The sequence below is a fragment of the Chanodichthys erythropterus genome, chromosome 15 (genome assembly GCF_024489055.1).
Source record: "Chanodichthys erythropterus isolate Z2021 chromosome 15, ASM2448905v1, whole genome shotgun sequence".
NCBI classification, from domain to species: domain Eukaryota; kingdom Metazoa; phylum Chordata; class Actinopteri; order Cypriniformes; family Xenocyprididae; genus Chanodichthys; species Chanodichthys erythropterus.
Window position 1 is genome coordinate 22,373,890 of NC_090235.1, and position 17,947 is coordinate 22,391,836.

The following is a 17,947-nucleotide window of genomic DNA, read 5'->3' on the forward strand; positions in this document are numbered from 1 at the left end:
ATGTTATAATGTTATGATATTGTGATTAATCAATGTTAAATTTATGCTTATTGAACTTATATAAAAATGCTATTTGCCTGAATATATTCATGTGATATTACTAAATGACGTGATGCTGTTTCATATGCTCAAATAGCGTTAAAAAGCTTATTTTTCAGGCTAGACCAGCCAATGCTCATGTGCAGTCCTAAGCGCAAGTCTCAGGTTTCTACGGGAACCGGAGCTTCTAACGGCTGCTGCAGTGACGCAATGACTTTACCAATCAGCTATTGGCTTTTTTACTTACAAGGCAGGACCTATTCCACCATATTGCGCTTTGCAGTTTCTCCCATTCATAACTAATGGGAATGAACTAATAGGAGTAGCCAATCACAGATGTATCTGTTGAGCGTGTGAACACAATGGCCAATCAGAAATTGCTTACGAATCTGCTCAACAGCACTCAAAGCATCATGTTTTTAAAATGTCAGTACCAACATGGCATCAAAGTAAGTACTTTTGACAACATATATTTTATATTCTAAAATGCAGCGTCTGCCCTGACTAAGAGCTTTGCTCTTTAGGGTGTTCGATGTTCAAATGAAACCTACTCCACTGCCTTGCAGAAGCATTTACGGTGCATTACAGTTTCAAGAGAGTTATTATAAAGGAGTGCGTATCAAAACATCTTTCTATGCATTTCGCTTAGGAGAAGCTTCAATTACTAGAGGAGCCAGAGGTCTGAAGATCAGAGCTGCTGCTTGGTGCGAGTGGGTGTATGGAAGAACTTGACGGCAGAAGAAATCACATCAAGATTTAAGATGGTTTCAGACACCAGACTTCCTGTTAAATCACGTGCATTCTCAAATATTCCATCAAAAATCTCAGCGTAGGATAATGAAAATCTGGTTATTTCGGTCCTCCTTTTTTTTTCTTCATTCCGTTCCCTATACACACGGCAACTGTTGTTTTTATTGAGGATCATCAAAACTACCTATTTATTTATATATATTTTTGACTCATGTCACTCAGTTTTAGCACCAACAGACTAAATAAAGTAAGGATTTTGTTTCACCCTCACCTTTTTTTCTTTTTTTTTTCTCAAATATGTCCACCCCCTCCTTTCTGTCTCTTTCCTCTGACAGCACAGTGAGTTAAAGAGATCTTGTTTGCTTACTGTTTTTCTCTCTCACCCTCATGTCTCCTAACCTGCTAGTGTTTTTAATCAATGGAGTTCACTAAAGGTCCCAGGGGAACAGGGCACTGTGGGTAAGGAGGTTAATGCGCTGGCAGTTTGAGATACACTTGTGACATTTCCATCCAGCATCTGTTTTCATCTGGCTTGATTTAGGGGTGGCTGACTGCGTAATGTGGACGGCCAAAGAGCACAGCTACAGTCGTTCTGTGGCCATCCATGCATTCTCCACCATGTAAATGTTGCCTCCAAGTGGTGTACAGGAGAACTGCGGACTGACGAAACACTCAGCATTGGTTCTCATTACAGATCACTCTTTGTCGGATGGTTTGCTGTGGAACATCACAGTCATGCAGTCCGAACACCGTGTGCCACTAAAATATGAGAGGAAAGGAAGACAGAAAAACAATTAAATGATGAATATGATGCACCAAAGTTGGACCAGCAAGACTGAAAGACAGAGAAAGGGGGAAAAGATAAAAGCAGAGGGAGTGTGTAAAAGGTCGAAGATAAGGGCATAAAGAGAATGAAAGCAAGCTTGACTGAGAGAATAACTAACTAAATTAGGAGAATTTCACTGAAGAAGAACAGCACGGACATTTCGGCTGCCACTTCAATTTAATCTGATATGAATTCAATGAGCAATGGTGATCTTTTCAACCGCAGTGTAATTACTGGAGGAACAACAGGCGTTTTTTGAATAGACTGCAGTCTAAATGGCCCCATTTCGTTCTTCCGCTGCTGATCTTGTCAGAGAATGTCAATTATCATCTTAAACACTGGCTGATAAGGAAGAAGTGCAGAGGAAGGAAGAAGAGAGGGTAACAGAGAGAAAAGCATATGCTATAGGGGTAGTAGTCGGTCAGGTGAATGCTAATGCAGCAGTCCACCTCCCGGAGTTTAGCATTATCCGACAAAAGACAAGTCTGCTAATGGTGGGGCATTTTAAACACCATTTGTAATAGATAAATCATTCACTATACAGAGCTGAGAAGAGAGGCCATCCAAAGTCCAGACATGCCTTTTATGTTGGGATTTTACCGAGACATTAGCCAGAAGCTATAAGGAGATTTGTGATATTTTATCAGAATATGTAATGAAGCTTAAAGAGACCTCGGAGGATTGAACTGTTGTTAGCTTTATATAATAAAGTTAAAGTGTGTAATCTCTGTAACTCTGGCAGCGTCAAACAGAACATAATGACACCCCCTATCTGTCATTGGTTAGAAAAACAGGTAGCCCCACCCTAAACGCACACGATTGGTTGAGACAGGGTCACCGTGTGTGGCTGGTCAGGACTTTTCAGGGAAATCAAATTACTGTGACTTATACTGTGGCCTGTCAATCAGTGTGTTTTACACAATTTATCTCAAACTTTAATTTATCAAAAATGACAAATACAATTACTCAGAATACGGTATATTACTGTTTCAATGGAAAAAGGTATTTTACTGTGTAAATTTGTTTAGTTTTTAGTTTTTTTTATATATATATAGCTATTTTTTAGTGTTGTTTTGAACAAGAAACTTGTCAAAATTGTTTTTATACTAAATTCCAGCAACCACTTACTCTGTCCCATTTCATTTTAAGCATTTTAATTTAAAAGATAATTAAAAGGAACCATTTTTCTCTAAAATAGTAAACAATAAAATTGTTATAATTATTATTTTTTTTTACCTTAAAATAGTTTTTGCCCTGCAAATCTCTTTTTAAATGTTTACTTATAACTATCATGCTCATGTTTGAGAGTGATTTCATCCTTTTAAATAATTTCTAAGTGGTTAAACTGATGTGTTACAAGCATCTCCGGTCTCCCCCACTCACTGACTATCCAGCTGGGATAAGAGGAAGTATTAGCATGGGAAGAAAAAAAAAGAAAAAAACTACACACTTCAGCTCTAAAGCTATGCATACTCTCTCTAAATTATGCAGAGCAATGAATAAAGTGATATTCGCTTTATAGAAGCGCACTAACAAGGCAGATGGTGACTTAGGTAACTGACTCAAGTTAACTTAACAGCTGAATCAGCAATATCTAAGTAGAGCTTTAAAAATGGTGGAGTTTCTTGGAGTTGTCCTCTTTTTCGATCCCACCTCATGAAATACTACACCATAAGAGAGAGAGAGAAAAAATAGGTGATAAATATTTCTATCCTATGACAGGAAACATCGCCTTGATCTTTCCCTGAAGAACACAGAGCTGTGTAAACATCATGAAAAATTGAAAGGAGGCATCTCAGCTGCCTTGCTAATCCGGAGAGGCAGATCTAGGCTGCAAACAGCTGCACTGAGACTCAAGGCTGCCTCGGATTCAAAGGTCCCTAAACCTCTGCTCCTTCTATGCATGGCACATGTTAGTGGTACAGTAGCCAAGGTACCGTACGCAGAAGATTGTGACTCTAACCTGCGTTAGATTTTCTTGAGACTGAGATAATTGGCTAGTTTTATGTGCAGTGTTAGCTATAGGTGAAGTGAGAATCATAAATTAATTGCATAGCGCACAAATCACAAAATGACCACATCCCCAATGGCTCCTTGAGTATGGACAGTGAGAAAGTAGTTAAGATTAGCCAAATTGGTCTTTCATTCGACAAAGTAATAAACAACACATTTAAAGCTAAAAGCTGTTAAAATGATCCTTATTAATTGGCCACTTGGGTCTTTGGAGTCATTAAGCAATCCCAAGAAAATGAACTAGGACCAAAAGATAAATACATTTAAGTATATGTAGTATAATCTGTCTGAAATTGTGTGTGTGTAGCTTATATAATTTTAAAATTCCCTGCTGACATATAGTAACAATAGAGCCTTCTTAAGAGAGTTTGGTCACATTAGCTATTTATAAGGGTTAATGTGATCCATCAGGTCTGATGATTACAAAGTTTTAACCTAGAAAGTCTATTGTCTAATTTTCTTTAAGTACAAGTGGTTTTGTTCGCTTCTCCTGAGGGCTCATTAATCTTAAAATAAAAGAAGAAGAAGAAAAGTTTTTTGCATGTTGAGTATAGTACCTAATGATAAAGCATCTGTTTACTGCAAATGTACTTACAATTAAAGATCTAGAAAGGTAACCTTAAGGTTCTTGGTTCAAAAGTTGTATGTTGTAAGGAAGTGAAGGGAGGCGTACACTGTAAAATATTATTTTCATGATTTGTTATCACAACATTTTTTTTTTTTTTTTTTTTTCAGATCAACTTGGCAAAAGTGGTTCAGATAACATAATATTTTGAGGGGGGTGTTGAAAGACATGAAATGTATAATTTAATATAATACCCCAATCAGTGTTTTTAACCATGGAAAGACATCACCTGACCTCACATTTAGCCAAGGAAAGTTGTTCAGCACTGTTTCAGTCATTCAGCATTTTGTTGTTTCAACTTAAAAAAGTGTTTGTGCTGCCTTAAAATTTTAAGTTAAGTCAACTCAAATATCCAAGTTGTCACTTAGCACAACGTCACATTTCAAGTTTGGCTAAAGGTAAAATTTTAAGGCAGCATGAACACTTTTTTTTTTTTTTTTTTTACAGCGAGTGTCAGTAGTGTGGTAGCTAGTCACTAAAATTATAAATAAAAAAAAAGTTTTAACCTGCATGGTGTTGAGTTTGAGACAAGGTGTTTAAGAAATGACATACGATCTTCTGAACTTTTCCTAACTTTTCACTTTTACAGTCTTTATTTTACAGCCACTCAGATAGTCACCAGCGTCCATGAAGGTCCACATATGCACTTAACCACTTGAGAATCATCTTGTCACCGTATGGATCTCTGATTTCTAAGTCTCTCTGCGCAATTGGCTGAGGGTTAAAGCGTATGTTTGTTTACACACTCATGCTTGCCATATCCTCCCTCCCCTCGTCTAAACCCACACACATGCTTTCTCTATGCTTCTTTAGCTTGTTTGGAATACACGCTGAGATCAGAGGACATAAAGTCTTCAGAGGCCCTCTGAGCGCTTGCAGTCCTATTCCTGTACCCACACCCCCTCCAAAACGAGAGAGAGAGAGAGAGAGAGAGAGAGTGAGGGAGAGCGGAGAGCGAGAGAGGGATAAAGAAAGAGGGAGGATGTTAAGGCAGGATCACAAAAATAGAGCAATGTGTTACAGAGATAATAAGGTCCCCCCGCTGAGCACATACAACAGCACAAAGTCAAATGTGATCAAGCCTCCACAGAGCATGGCTACAAATGAACACAGCTGCAGAAACGCCAATGACTGCACGTGTCCGGTCAAGGATCATGGGATACAGGCATGTTTGTGTACAAAAATGCGTTGGAAGCTGCCTTATATTATATGTCCTTGTATTTACAGTGAGTGCATGCTGCAAAGCTAAAGAAACCCCTTCTTTTTCAAAGAAGACAATTGTTTCTAAACCTCCTACAGTGTGCAAGTCTCAGACTGTGCCCTTGACAGCAGACCACCCACTCTCCCCAATAAAGCTAGTACTCGCTCTCATCTCGAAAGCCACACAGGGGACGACTGCTTAACTATCCACTCAATAGGATCAATGGCTGGGAGACAATCAATAATACCTTGATCCTGTGCGAAGCCGGATTCTATCTAGAGATAAAGTGCATAAATCCGCTCGCGTTGGAACTGATGGTGTGCCGTAAAAATGAACAGAACAACAGCCTCATAAATCAAAGGGTTCAGTCTCACAGACTGAACGTATTTTCAGGAGCGTCTGGGGTGGGCAGACCGGTGTGAAACAGCTCAGTGGCAGTGTCTTGTGTTTAAATTCTTCTTGCGATAAAAATGATCAGCTGAGTCAAACTAATGGAACACATATGCTCTCGCTTCCTGTTTTTGCCTCTTTCCCCTAATGTGCTGTTCCAAGGTCTAATACCTATTACAAATACTGCCTCACCATTTTCACAGATCCGCATTTTGGTTGTTTACACAGAGATGATAACAGTATAATTTTCAAAAACTTTCACTTTGAAACCCGTTTTCAAAAGTTTGTGTTGTGAATGGTCAGAAGGCATAAAAGTTTTCAATTTTCAGTTGAAAATGGTGTCGCATAAACAGCCCCTAAAGTGTCCTAACCAGATGAGATTCCAGCGATGAGCAATTTGACTGTCCACACTAGACGCGACGCGACAATTGATATAATCAATCAAAAACCACAGCCAATCAGAAGAGAGTGTGGGCGGGCTCTCTCGGCAAGAGCACGGTAGACACAATGGGCAAGTACATAGTAAAATTTATAAATATCACCATTTAAACATTATTTAAAGTACATACGGAGTGACTGAACCAATCATTGTCATAGAATACACTTGTTTGTTCGCCATGAATTGACTAGTACCCATTTATTTATTTTCAAGATCTGAGGTGAATTAGCCAGTGTTTTCATTACAGTTAAAAAGCTTTTAACATTAAATAAAGCATATAAACAGTACCTGATATTATCATTGCCATACTTTGTGTTGAAATAGAAACCATTTCTAAAATAGAATTGTCGTGTTTCGCCGTCGCGGCTGGTTAGGTCAAAAACTCCAACATGGAAAAGATACCTTTTTTATCGTGTGACGCGACGTCGCATCACATCGCGTCTGGTTAGGACACGGTGTCACAGTTATGACTATTTCACAACTATGGCATTATTTGTCATGATTGTAACTTTATATCTCACCTAGGGTAAGTTTACTAAAGACTAATAAAAATAGAAACGTTTTTCCATATACACGTGTTATTCGCGGACAGAAAACAACGCCGTTCACATGGATCCTCGAAAAGGACTAAATGCTGTATTGTGTATGCCAGGCCAGTAGTTGGTGAATTAAATTTGTAAAGAAACACTACGTGCCTATATTATGACTATGGGGGTGTTTATGCGATATCGTTTTAAACTAAACGTGAAAAACTTTTAATGCGTTTTGGCCATTCATATACACGATAAATGTGTTTTGGGGGTCTAAAATAAAAACTTTTGAAAACAGGTTTCAAAGTGCAAGTTTTTGAAAACGATACCATTATCGTGTCTGTGTAAACTACAAAAACATTAGTTGCGACCCATATGACGCACTATACACTACTTGTGCACTATGCACTCATCCATGTAGCGTGAATTGTATAAGGTTATTTTGTCATTTAACAACGGAGTCCGATCCTCCCTTCCCCTCCACTATGTAATTAAAGCTGCGACAGTCGAGTGCATTGTGTCCAACATTCCACACTTCATTTTTTCTGTTTATTTAGTGATTCATCCGGGTATTTAAAGTACACTTTTTCTTTTTGGAATTTTCTGTGTGAACGCACTACTCTCATTATTTATACTTAAAAACGTCATAGAATAATGCACAAGTATACGAATTGGGACGCACCTATTGAATTTGTGAAAACCAGTGCCCAAGGAAGTCGACCGGAAGTTGAAGTCGGCCGCGTGCTGCCATCTTGTAGCAGAACTTCATTTGCGTTAGCATCCCCATTGACTCCCATTCATTTTGGCGTCACTTTGACAGTGAATAACTTTACATCTGAGGCGTTTAAAGACTCCATTTGTCCATTATTTATTTCCAAAGATACACGACAATGTATTAAGGGCTCCATTACCTTCTATGTTACATTATGGCCCCGTTGAAACAGTTTTTGTAAAAATAAGCTAACGATTGCGTCATAACCACTCGACTCTCTGTCACATAGTTGAGAAATTACCGTACAGACAGGAGGAGAAGCTCGCAGACAATCGGGGAGATTATCTTAATATAGCGTACTGGCGTTACATTTTAAAATACTATACAAAATAATGAATCAGAATACTTACTCCTGCTCACTCACGCCAAAGAACTCCCCGCTCAAGCTCGCCGTCTCTGCAAGATTAACGATGGCAGTTTTCACGCACAGCTACTAGAAGATTTACATCTGTCAGACAGGTTGCGGACGTCATCAAGCTTAGTGTGAGTCTGCGCGTCAGAAACGGAAGTGCTAAAAATCGCTAAAAATGGGCTTCACTTGACTCAATTGAGTTCCAATGGGGTCGATGTGTCCATTTCTTTTACTGTCTATGGTGAAAACGGTGAAGACTCTTCTTCTTCTTCTCTTTTAATGGCGGTTGGCATCCAGTTTAATGATGCATTACCGCCACCTCCTGTTCCGGAGTGTGGATCAGTCAGTAAGTTCACAATATAACTCAGGGATAGAGGGGGGAAGGAGGGGGGAGAGAACGAAAAAATAAAGAAGAAAAAAACCCTTCCTTATAACATTGAAGTTATGCGCATGCATATTACATGTTCGGTCTATAGGCACATAGTGTTTCTTTACAAAGTGACATTGCCAACTACTGGCCTGGCATGCATAATACAGCACTTTAGTCATTTTCGTGGATCCATGTGAACGGAGATACTGTGTGCGGAACTTTTTAAAAATGTAAAGAAAAACGTTTCCGTTATTAGTACATTGTTGTCATGTAAACGTACCCTATATTTCACAATTAAAATCACAATTGTCACTTTTTTATTGTAATTGTGACTTTATATCTCACAGTTGTCACTTTTTATTGTAATTGTGACTTTATATCTCACAATTGTAAAATAGTCATTACAATAAAAATTGACAATGTGTCTTTATATCTCACAATTTTGACTACATCTCACACTGTTTATCTTAAAAATGCAGCTTTAGTTCTCATGATTGCAACTTTATATCTCACATTGACTTAATATCATTATGACTTTATATCTCACAATGTGATTATTTTCTATTTTAGCTATCAACATCTTTTGCCATTTTCATAATCAAATGGCAATTAATGAAGAAAAATGGCAGCAGAATTGTGTTATGTATAGTCACCAGCAGGGGCTAGCTGTTTTTTTGTTTTTGTTTTTCAAGGTGTGGGACCCGACGGCCTATTTTTTGGCTTTGAGACTTAGCGTATGCTTTTGTCAAAGTGATTATATTGAGCTTTGATCAATAGCTGACAGGTGTGCGGGGTGTGTCTGTTGTGTCTGCTTTGGAACTAGGGCATCATTGCATCTTATACAGGTCCCAGTGTCCCAGATCCACATGCAATCAAACTTCCTTCAGATGTATTGTTTATGCAATAAAAGACAATGACTAGCATTAATCTAGTCTGCAACATCTCATTCAATGTTAAGTGTTACATTGTCCCTAACACTGCAGGAATTATTTAGGAGTTGACTAATGCACACAGTAAAACAAAGAAAAGAGGTGTCAGTGATGTGAGGAGTGATGTACTGTAAGCACGATGGATTTTAAGAATTCAGAGAAAGACACGCTCAACTAAAACCTTTGAATGCGTCGTGCTTTATCAAAGTCCATTCATGTATTCCTGCACATAATTTAGCATTAAATCAATCCGTGAGTTATAGCCTTCACCTTTTCATTTGCATAATTTCCCAGCACGCTGATCTTTCCACATCTGCTGTTGGCGCAGTCCCACTGCAGACACTAATGCGAAGAGGATGTGAGCATTCATGTTGCCCCATCAGCCCTCATCGCCCAGGGCTGCTCTTTCTTTCTCTCATTGACTGTCTCTTGCTTTTGCTCTTGCTCTCTGTCGCTTTCCCTCCAGCTGCAAAATTTTACTCCCTTTTTACATTTCTAGGCTTTTTTTGTCTAATCATTCTGTGATTTTTAATTTGAGGCAGCTAAAATCATTGTTTTGTCTAAAAACTTAAACCATGGTTTCATTAATGAGCAGATCCAACTATTTAATTTAAAGGAATAGTTCACACAGAAGGGAAATTCTGTCATTATTTTCACCCTCATGTCATTCAAAATTCTTTATTTCTGTTGTGGAACACAGAAGTGGAAAGCCTTTTACATTTATTAATTTAGCAGATGCTTTTATTCAAAGTGACTTACAGATGAGGAATACAACAAGCAATTCATCTTAAAAGGATAGTTCACACAAAAAATGAACATTCTGTCATCATTTACTCACCCTCAAGTTGTTCCAAACTTGGATTTCTTTGTTCTACTGAACACAAAAGATATTTTGAAGAATATGGGTATCCAAATGGTTGATGGACATTGACTTCCATAGTATGGAGAAAAAAAAAAATACTATGACCAATGGGTCCATCAATTGTTTGGTTACTGACATTCTTCAAAATATCTTCTTTTGTGTTTAACAGAAGAAAGAAATTCATTCAGATTTGGAACAACTCTGGGTGAACTTTTGGGCGAACTATCCCTTTAAGGAGGCAGTAACACGAGAAGTGTTAGCAATACAGAGTTACAAACATCGTCCAGACAACCAGAAGCTAGAACAGGAAGTCTTAAGAAATAGTGAAAGCATAGAAGAAACTGCTATTGTGCCATTTCATGCAATGAATGGGGACTGGAGCATTCAAGCTTAAAAAAAAATTGAAAAGCACCATAGTGTCATAAAAGTAGTCAATATGACTCACACACTATTTTCAACATCTTCAGGTATCATACAATTGCTTTATGTGGGGGAAATAGTGAAAACAAGTTTTTTTTTTTCATTATTTAAAGAGTATAGAGTTATTTACTGATACAGATAAGTCATGAGTTAAACTTGAGAACCACATGACTTTTTGTAAATTGGATCAATGATTCACTAAAAAGATGTTTAAAACAGTTTCTGTAAATAACCACTTAAATTTTGATCAGTTTGTCATACAGTACAAAGCGTGTATGACCTCAGAAGATTTTATCTTTTACTCATATATCCAATTTATTAAACATTTATGGTACTTTGAGATCTTTTTGAAACTTAAAAGTCTCACTGTAACTTCTTGGGGAAAGCGACTATCACATTCTTCAGAATTTCTCTTTTTGTGTTCCACAGAAGAATCATACCTTTCTGAAACTTCATCAGGATATATAATGACCTTGTTTTCATTTTAAGGTGAACTATTCCTTTATCAAGCATGAGCTTGCCTGGGTCCATTCTTTTGCAGAGCCTTGAGCGCTTCAGGGCTTTCACTTTACGTGATTTATTGGTGAACTGAGCTAAAGCACTTCAGGTCAACCAGTTATTCCAGAGAGACCCCGAACCCAGAGCTAAATCAGAGCACGAGAAGCTCTCCCTAACCAAATGATAAAAACAAAGACTACATTTCTGCTGTCCGTTTAGATTTAAATGTATCAAATATCATGTCCCTCAAGGCTCACTGCTCTGGGAAAAGTCACCTTTCATCTGGTCTTCCATTCTGAGTGTTTACCAAAACCAACTTTTCACAAGGCTCACCACCGCCAGGCCCGGGCCAGTGTAATGGGATAAGAGCATAACAAACAGGGCCGAGGACATAAGGGAGGCATATTTATGCTGGACTCACCAAGGCGTGCTCTCATTGATTTGGTTTGACACTAACTGCATGTTTTATATAGACCAGTGGACAGGGATGAATGACTCTAGTGAGAAAAAAATGCTGTCTTTTTTATTTCATATAAATGTATACATTTTTTACTTTTCAGTTGTACTGTCAGCATGTCTGTGTGTGTATGCATGCAGGTGTTTGTTTATGAACTACCAACAAGTGCACGCTTATACCGCATAGCCTTTGGCATGTTTGTACTGTATATATTGCATTCAAATGACTTCAGCCCTACAAACTCGATTACATGGGCAGCCAAACGCATCAGTATGTACTCCAGGTGCATCAAAGCAATTCTTTCAAGTGCAGTTTTGCTTTTTTAAGATGATTTAGTGCTGAAGCTACCTCAAGCTAATTAAAGAGCCACATCAATAGTCCACTTCAGCTACGTTGTAATGTTCAGCTGGAAAGCAAATTTGGTGTGTGGTAAGAGACGCTTCACAAACAGCTCAGATATAAAATATACATATACATATTCTACTCAGGTGGTGTGAACCAAAGCAAATGTATCATCTAATCAGATCTGACCTTAAAAAGTGGCCAAGATTTTTAGAAGCATGAAAAGCAGATGCATGGTCTTTGTTGAGACATAATATTTCAGTGCCAGATCTCGCCTAGCTAATAACATCAAATGAATGCTAACCTGTTAGAAAATGGTATCATTACCAGTCCAGACTATATCTGTACTGGTGTTGGAAATGGAGAAAGCTTTTGTGTCATTTGTTAAGTTTCTAATAAGAGGTTATTTAACTGTTTTATTTAGGTTTTGGCCCGATCGGAACCAAACCAGTGCAGCAAGATTCTCCGGAGTCTGATTGTAAATGATTATCAAAAAGAAAGTTGAAATTTGACAAATGTTACAAGTTGGTGGAGCCACTTTTACTTACATGGCTAGAACTCGTGAACGGAATTAGATATTTTCACTAAACTCAGCACACCAATGTGAGAGACTGGCCACTTGGTGGCGCTATAACAGAAAAAAACACATGTAAATGGCTATAACTACTTCACTGTTAGTCCAGTTGACTTGAAAATTGGCATGCAGTGTCTTTTTCTGAATTGCCATGATTGTGTATGAGGACGTTGATGTATCTCAAAAAACATGTCCGACATCGGCCAATGAATTTTGAGCAACTTTCAGACAAGGTTAACGGAGGCCGTACCATGGGTGCAGCAGGCGCAATGATATTACGCAGTGGCTGTGACCCCCTGTTTGCACAGTGAGTGTGCCTTGCAACCATGAAGACATTTGTGAGAGGTGCTGCGTAATATCATTGCGCCTGCTGCACTCATGGTACGGCAGCAAAGTTCCTTGATTATTACACCGGAATGAGAGTATAGTTCCTAGCCATATTGTTATAGAGAATCGCAACTTTTCATTTTCCGTCGGTCTTAGTACATGACGTAACTACAGAAGAGTGAAGTTTTAAATAGGAATTTTGTTTTTGAGCGAGATGCTATTGGTCTCATCAGATTCAATGAACTATGCTAAGCTATGCTAAAAGTGGTACCACCACACCTGGAGATTGGCTGAATAGATTTGAAAACGGTAAAACTCAACTGTTTAACTTTAGGAGAGTTGGAAAATGAGCCTATTTAAAAAGAAAAAAAGGGGAGTGTTCCTTTAAACTGCCTGTATTGGCTGTAAAGGGTCTTTTCCATCTATGATCTAAGTGGTTACATGCTTGCTAAATAAAAATAATACCTTTTTATGCATGTGCTTAAAGGCCTTAAAGCGCTTGAACCCTGATAATTGCTGCTCACAGCTATATTTTTTTCTGAAAATGCCATTGCACAGTAAAATTTTGTAAAGACAGTCAAAAATGTAAATAATTTAAATAATTGTCATAATGGCAATGTGAGGTTCAAAATGAGTGCTTGGAAGCTTTTCAGCAGGTTACATCGTAGATGTTGACAAGTGAGTGTATTATGAGTCATTAATGGATTGTTCACTAAACCGATTTGTTCAGAAACACTAGCTGTTTTCGAAATCGCCCCCTATACCCTTATTCACTATTCCCTACATTAGTCCACTAATATAGTCCAGTTGAAGGAGTGAATGAAAAAAAGTGAGCGGATTCAGACACTGAGTGTACCGGAAGGGCGGTCGCTTTTGCATAGTTTGTGCTTGCTGTTTAATAATCATTTGAAGCTTAGCAAACTGGCAGCTCAAGTAGTAATGAAAAGATTTACCTTGAACTCTGTCATGGAAACTAGCAACCTTAATTAAACTTTTTAATAATCAATTAAAAAGAAACTTATATCTGTATGATATTATGCTGTACTAACTTTGGACAAGCGGTTTGGAAAATGGAAGCCATGGAAGTCATCTTCTGGCAAGATGCTGGAATTCATTCGGCATGACCCTCACAGTGCATTTTAAGCCTTCTCTAGCTATTGAATGTACATTATTTGTACACTTTTTATTGCTGTGGTGCATTATGAGGTTGAATAAGTGCACTTGATTGTGTCCACTATGTTTTGTCCTTGAAAGTTTGAAGTTGGTTGTGAAGCTAAATGATGTGTAGCTGCAGGGATTCAGTCGAAATGAAAGTTGTAAGAGAAGTGAAAAACAGACTGTTTTACATCTTGACTGGAAAATACATTTGGCAAAAAAAAAGTCCGGATTCATGTTAGGATCAGCTTTGCGGTGCATGTTTGGAAGGATGTCTGGAAAAATTGGGGATTGTGAGTGTGCAAGGAATTCCCAAAGAGGCTGTCTATCCCATCCATCTACTCCAAGTTACTGCAGGGTCTATTGAATCATCTGCTCTGATAGAATAGAATAGAATAGAATAGAATAGAATAGAATAGAATAGAATAGAATAGAATAGAATAGAATCTTTATTGCCACACAAATTGACAAAGATTTTCCAATATTATTCTTAAACCCAATCAAATTATCCAATACAATCATATTCAAGTTCAAATAAATTAGATTTAGAAGAAAATTTTATCCAACTCAGCCTAAAATATTCAAATGTCATAAATGTCAACCTTATGTAATTGAGACACATTTGTAAGTGCTCCAAACTCCATTGGCTGTTGCGGTCATGACTATATTCCTCTGTCTCAGCAAGTTCCATCCCCCTAGTTTTTTCCATCTCTCACTTCCTAAATGGGAGTGTAAAAGAAAGTCTCTGAATATGTGTCAGTTGGCCATGAGGGCTCTATTTTCCTTTTTTTTTTTTTGGCATTGGATGTGGCAGAAGTGTCAGCCATATTGTCTCTAACACTGTGAAGAAAACTTTAACATGCAATCTGTCCACTTATCTTGCTTCTTTCTCTCTCTCTGCTCTACATTCTCCAACAGCTGTCTATTAATTAGGATAGAGATTATGGGAGTGATCAAGTTTTGTTTTGTGTCAGTCTTTGGTTTGGTTGCTGGTCTGAAAATTTGGTTGCTGGTCTGAAAACTTATCTTGGTGCAGATATTATACCGTTTCCGGCTTGGTTTCTGGTGTTAGTGGTTGCTGGTTCAGCAGATTTTAGGGGCTGGTGCGGTGCCAATTTTTCTGGGCCAGGACTTTCTTTTCTGTTCTGGAAATGTGTGTAGGGACTACATGCAAAGCAGTCTTTGGCTTTCTATAGGGCTGCACAATTAATTTAGATTATGATAATGTCTGCTACAATTAATTAATTGTAAAAACCAAATTATAGACAGCTGGTCCTTATGAGTAAGTTATATTACTCATTTGCTTTGACAGTGACACACAGAATGACCTGACACCCATATAGAAATTTTAGAAAGCATCTACAAAGTACTTGCATTTTGTAATATATTTTGGCATTTTGAAACTATACACTCTTAAAAATTAAGGTTCCAACAGGTGTTTTTTGCAGTGATGCCATAGAAGAACCATTTTTGGTTCCCTAAAGAACCTTTAAGTAATAATTTCTTAGAAGAACCATTTTTTCTTAGTGTGAAGAACATTTTAGTAATATGAAGAACCTTTTTCACTATAAAGAACAATGGAAACGTTCTTCTTTAAATGTTCTTCATGGAACCACCAATGAACCTTTATTTTTAAAGGTGCCCTAGAACTTTTTTTTAAAAGATGTAATATAAGTCTAAGGTGTCCCCTGAATGTGTCTGTGAAGTTTCAGCTAAAAAAAAAACCCATAGATTTTTTTTTAAATTCATTTTTTTTAACTGCCTGTTTTGGGGCATAATTAGAAATGAGCCGATTCAGGGTGTGTGTCCCTTTAAATCTGGTGCTCCACATCCCAAGAGCTCTCCTTAAACAACATAAAAAAAGTTCAAACAGCTAATATAACCCTCAAAATGGATCTTTACAAAGTGTTCGTCATGCAGCATGTCTAATGTTTATTTGGATGTTTACATTGATTCTGAATGAATTTGAGGCTGTGCTCCGTGGCTAGTGGCTAATGCTACACTGCTGGAGAGATTTATAAAGAATGAAGTTGTGTTTATGAATTATACAGACTGCAAGTGTTTAATAATGAAAATAGCTACGGCTCTTGTCTCCGTGAATACAGTAATAAACGATGGTAACTTTAACCACATTTAGCAGTACATTAGCAACATGCTAACAAAACATTTAGAAAGACAATTTACAAATATCACTAAAAATATCATGTTATCATGGATCATGTCAGTTATTATTGCTCCATCTGCCATTTTTCGCTATTGTCCATGCTTGCTTACCTAGTCTGTTGATTTAGCTCTGCACAGATCCAGACGTTCTGCCCTTGTCTAATGCTTTTCATAATGTTGGGAACATGGGCTGGCATATGCAAATATTGGGGCGTACACCCGACTGTTACGTAACAGTCTGTGTTATGTTGAGATTTGCCTGTTCTTCAGAGGTCTTTTAAACAAATGAGATTTATATAAGAAGGAGGAAACAATGGAGTTTGAGACTCACTGTATGTCATTTCCATGTACTGAACTCTTGTTATTTAACTATGCCAAGATAAATTCAATTTTTGAATCTAGGGCACCTTTAAGAGTATATGTTTTCATTTAAAAAAAAAAATTTTTCTTAAGAAGCTGTTTACAACATATCTACCATATATTTTGCTATATGAGTCATAATGGGATAGGATTGAAATTAATAATTGTTTGATCATACAGCAGTGTTTTTTAATGTATCTATAAATATGTATTTTCATTTTTAGGTTGCAAAAGTAAATTGTTGTGGCTTCTTTCCATGAGGCTCTCATATGTGTCTAAGGGTCTGTGTTCAAGCTCATAGATTAGATGATTCATATCTGTTACTCTCTGCTGAACCTTGAAATCAAATCCAATTGTGTGGTTGGATAGGTGTGCCCAGTCCTTGAGTATTGACTTCTCTGTGATGCTATTCGAGAATCATCCACCAAGAGCATTTGGTGAAAAAAAAAAAAAACAGATCTTTTTTTTTTTTTTTCTCCCCCATCCCTCATCCTCTTAAGAGTGCAAAACTGTATGGAATGGAAGTTAAAGGCCAAAAAAAAAAAAAGACTGCCAGGCCATATTCCTTTAAATGGACTTTGCTCAAGAGTGAAGAAACACAAGCTTGAGATGGGCAAAGGAATTTGAGTCATTGAAACGAGACAGATGGGGTAGCAGCAAGAGATTAAAAAAAAATAAAACACTTTAATGCTTCTTCAATACAGAGAAAAAAAAAAAAAAGATTCTAAACTTTTAGCATAAGTGTATAGCCAGCACACTGCAAGGCTTAAGCTTGTCACCTCTGATGTTTTCAGTCGTTGACTATTCTATGCCAAGAATTCCCCATCACAATCCTCTTTTAGTGTGCTTGTTTTTGAGATGTGCTCCAACAAGCGTGAATTTGAACTGACACTGCAGGAATAGGAATTTACTCAATTACAATTCAAAGAAATTTGACATGCATTTTGGGGATCGAAGTGTTCTTCCACCCTGGGCGACAAATTTGTTAAATGTAATGAATATAAATTAATGCAACCTTCTAGGTGACATACTTTGTTTGTATGGATGGCTGTAAAACTTATAAAATTTTCAAATGTTTCTTAAAGAACTTTCCTTTTCTAGTTAAATGTTATTCTGTTCTGCATCCTTAAAGGTGTCACAAATCCTCTCAGTTCCCGGACTACATTTCCCATCATCCTCCCTGCCAGTCACATGCTCACACTCCACTCCAATCATCATCAGCCACATACACCTGAAGCACATTATCTGACTATAAAGGACTCTCACACACACCACCTCACCGCGAAGTCTTGACTACCCTGGTATCATTTCTGAGCGTTTATATTCCTGTCTGCCTGTCTGTTGCCGTTACTGTCTGTTCCCTGTTATTGACCCATTGCCGCCTGTCCTGACCCCTGCCTTGTCTGACGTCCTGTGAATGATATCTGCCTGTCCTGTCCTGACCTTTGCCTGTTCCCTGATTACGACTCTGCCTGTTCCTGTCTGATCCTGATTGACCCTGCCTGTATGACTATGCTCACTGTAAATAAAAGCTTGCAAATGGATCTCTGCCT